The 4,333-nt window shown below is 39.3% G+C and overlaps 1 non-coding gene across 1 annotated transcript; it reads right to left on the minus strand.

Moving 5' to 3' along the window:
• Positions 1-2,744: 2,744 nt before the first annotated feature.
• Positions 2,745-2,852, minus strand: LOC127743591 (small nucleolar RNA R71). Its single transcript, XR_008004976.1, has one exon. It is a non-coding gene; the product is annotated as a small nucleolar RNA R71 (small nucleolar RNA).
• Between the last annotated feature and the right edge of the window lie 1,481 nt (positions 2,853-4,333).

The raw sequence follows: 4,333 nt of genomic DNA on the forward strand, positions 1-4,333 counted from the left end.
TGAGGGCGGGGCGTTAGTGACAGACGTAAAAGAATCACTGGATTCTATTCCGGTCTGATTGAGAACCGACAGATGGATAGCCGTGCCGTGACAGGGTGCGTTGAACATTTTCACTGAGAGGATGGGAGGTAGCCACTGACAACAGTGAAACCCTACATACAGCTTGCCATGGAAAGGAGTAAGAAGGATTGGATGAAGACAGTAGGAAAGCAGAGAGACGGAAGGGAAGGCATCTTCATGCGCTTATCTGAAATTCCTACCAATGAATTACATAAGTATCTCTATCTTTTTTTTTATGTTTTATTCATACATTATCCATAACCATTTGAGTTTGCCTGACTAAGATTTACAAGGTGACCATAGCTTGCTTCATACCAACAATCTCTGTGGGATCGACCCTTACTCGCGTAAGGTTTATTAGTTGGACGACCCAGTACACTTGCTAGTTAGTTGTGCAAAGTTGTGATAAATAGTTGAGATTGCAATTGAGCGTACCATGTTGATGGCACCATTGATGATCACAATTTTGTGCACCAAGTTTTTGGCGCCGTTGCCGGGGATTGTTCGAGTTTTCGGCAAGCTTTTGGTCCGGTAACATCAGTGCCAAATTTTTGATCCGGCAACAGCACCAAGTTTTTGGCGCCATTGCCGGGGATTGTTTGAGTTTGGACAACTGACGGTTCATCTTGTTGCTTAGATTGCGTATTTTTTTAGAATTCTTAAGAATGAATTCTAGAGTTTCATGATGATCTGTTGAAGTCTGGCTGGCTGTGAAGCCATGTCTAATTTTATTGGACCGAGGTTTCAACTTATCATCACAAGAGCTTGTTGATTTCTATCAATCTTGATGCTGGAGCAATGATCTGCTAAGGCTTGGCTGGCCATTGGCCATGTCTAGTGTTTTGGACCAGAGCTTTCTTTGAAAGCTTGGCTGGCTCTGAAGCCATGTCTAATTCCTGGACCGGAGTCTTAGACTAGCATTGCAATGATTCCTGGAATTCTAATTAAGAATTTTGATATCTTTATTTTCTTTTCCACTTAATTTTCGAAAAATCCAAAAGAATTTACAAAATCATAAAAACCAAAAATATTTTATGTTTCTTGTTGAGTCTAGAGTCTCATTTTAAGTTTGGTGTCAATTGCATGTTTTTGTTCTTCTTGCATTCATTCATGTGTCTTAAGTGATCTTCAAGTTGTTCTTGATGATTTCCTTGTTCTGATCTTTAAATTCTCTTGTCTTGAGTATTTTGTAGTGTCAGTAGTATACAAACTGCTAAGTTTGGTGTCTTACATGCATTGTTATTTGATTTTAGTTGCATTTTGATTATTCTTCATTATTAAAAATCCAAAAATATTTTTAACTTGTGTCTTTTCAAGTCAATAATACAGAGAATTGAAGATTCAGAACATACTGTAGAGGAATCACACAGAAAAAGCTGGGCATTCAAAACGCCTAGTGAGGAAGGCAAATTGGCGTTTAAATGCCAGCCAGGGTGTCTGGTTGGGCGTTTAACGCCCAAAAGGGTAGAGCTTTGGGCGTTAAACGCCAGAATGGATACCATTCTGGGCGTTTAACGCCAGGATGGCACAAGAGGGAAGATTCTGTTTTCAATTCAATTTTTTTTTTCAAGTTTTCAAAATTTTTCAAAATCAAATCTTTTTCAAAATCAATTTCTTTCCATTTTTCAAAAATACTTGCTATCAATTAATGATTTGATTCAACATTTCAAGTATGTTGCCTTTTCTGTTGAGAAAGGTTTAATGTTTGAATCATATGTTTTTTTGTTAGGCAAGTCATTAATTTTTAAAATCAAATCCTTTTAAATTGTTTTTCAAATCATATCTTCTCAATCACATCTTTTTCAAAATAGTTTTGAATCATATCTTTTTTATTTCTAATTTCAAAATCTTTTTCAAAAATCACTTGATTTTTTTTCCACTCTTAGTTTTCGAAAATCAATTGAAGTTTTTCAAAATGTTTTAAAATCTTTTGCTTAATTTTCGAAAATTCTTCCCCTCTTCTCACATCCTTCAATTTATGGACTAACACCAGTCCTTAATGCACAATTCGAACTCCATCTTCCTTGATAAGTTCGAATTTTCTACCTCTTCCTTCTATTTTTTGTTTCCTCTGACACCTCAAGGAATCTCTATACTGTGACATAGAGGATTCCATATTTTCTTGTTCTCTTATCTTTCATATGAGCAGGAGCAAAGACAAAAGCATTCTTGTTGAGGCTGTCCCTGAACCTGAAAGGACCTTGAAGAGAAAGCTAAGAGAAGCTAAAGCATAACTCTCTGTAGAGGACCTAACAGAAATCTTCAAACAAGAAGAAGACATGGCAGCCGAACACAACAAGAATGCCAACAATGCAAGGAAGGTGCTTGGTGACTTTACTGCACCTACTCCCGACTTCTATGGGAGAAGCATCTCTATCCCTGCCATTGGAGCAAACAACTTTGAGCTTAAGCCTCAATTAGTTTCTCTAATGCAACAGAATTGTAAGTTTCTTGGACTTCCATTGGAAGATCCTCATCAGTTTTTAGCTGAATTCTTGCAAATCTATGACACTGTCAAGACCAATGGGGTTGACCCTGAGGTCTACAGACTTATGCTATTCCCTTTTGTTGTAAGAGACAGAGCTAGGATATGGTTGGACTCACAACCTAAAGAAAGCCTGAACTCTTGGGAAAAGCTAGTCAATGCCTTCTTGGAAAGGTTCTTTCCACCTCAAAAATTGAGTAAGCTTAGATTGGAAGTCTAAACCTTCAGACAAAAGGAAGGTGAATCCCTCTATGAAGCTTGGGAAAGACACAAACAATTGATCAGAAAGTGTCCTTCTGACATGCTTTCTAAATGGAGCATCATAGGTATCTCCTATGATGGTCTGTCTGAACTGTCCAAGATGTCATTGGATAGTTCTGCTGGAGGCTCTCTTCATCTGAAGAAGACGCCTGCAGAAGCTCAAGAACTGATTGAAATTGTTGCAAATAACCAATTCATGTACACTTCTAAAAGGAATCATGTGAACAATGGGACGAATCAGAAGAAAGGAGTTCTTGAGATTGATACTCTGAATGCCATATTGGCTCAGGACAAAATATTGACTCAGCAAGTCAATATAATTTCTCAAAGTCTGTCTGGAATGCAAGCTGCACCAGGAAGTACTAAGGACGCTTCATCTGAAGAAGAAGCTTATGATCCTGAGAACCCTTCAATGGAAGAGGTGAATTACATGGGAGAACCCTATGGAAACACCTATAACCCTTCATGGAGAAATCATCCAAATCTTTCATGGAAGGATCAACAGAGACCTCAACAAGGTTTCAACAACAATAATGGTGGAAGAAACAGGTTTAGCAATGGCAAGCCTTTTCCATTATATTCTCAACAACAGACAGAGAATTCTAAGCAGAGCAACTCTGACTTAGCAACCATGGTCTCTGATCTAATCAAAACCACTCAAAGTTTCATGACTGAAACAAGATCCTCCATTAGAAACTTGGAGGCACAAGTGGGTCAGCTGAGCAAGAAAATTACTGAACTCCCTCCTAGTACTCTTCCAAGCAATACAGAAGAGAATCCAAAAGGAGAATGCAAGGCCATTAACATGACCCACATGGCCGAACTCGGAGAGGAGGAAGAGGCAGAGATCGCCACTGAGGAAGACCTCAATGGACGTTCACTGGCCTCCAATGAGTTCCCTAATGAGGAACCATGGGAATTTGACGCTCACACTGAGACCATAGAGATTCCATTGAATTTACTTCTGCCATTCATGAGCTCTGATGAGTATTCTTCCTCTGAAGAGGATGAAGATGTCACTGAAGAGCAAGTTACTAAATACCTTGGAGCAATCATGAAGCTAAATGACAAGTTATTTAGTAATGAGACTTGGGAGGATGAACCCCCTTTGCTCACCAAAGAACTGGATGACTTGTCTAGGCAGAAACTACCCCAAAAGAGACAAGATCCTGTGAAGTTCTCAATACCTTGTGCCATAGGCACCATGACCTTCAAGAAGGCCTTGTGTGACCTAGGGTCAAGCATAAACCTCATGCCTCTCTCTGTAATGGAGAAGCTAGGGATCTTTGAGGTGCAAGCTGCAAGAATCTCACTAGAGATGGCAGACAATTCAAGAAAATAAGCTTATGGGCTTGTAGAGGATGTTCTGGTAAAAGTTGAAGACCATTACATCCCTGCTGATTTCATAGTCCTAGAGACTGGTGCTTGTGTCATGCAGGTCCAAGTGAAAAGCTTGAGACTGAGTGGTTAAAGTCGTGATCCAAAGCAAAAGAGTGTGCTTAAGAGCTCTGGACACCTCTAACTGGG

Source organism: Arachis duranensis, chromosome 10 (genome assembly GCF_000817695.3).
Source record: "Arachis duranensis cultivar V14167 chromosome 10, aradu.V14167.gnm2.J7QH, whole genome shotgun sequence".
Lineage (NCBI taxonomy): Eukaryota > Viridiplantae > Streptophyta > Magnoliopsida > Fabales > Fabaceae > Arachis > Arachis duranensis.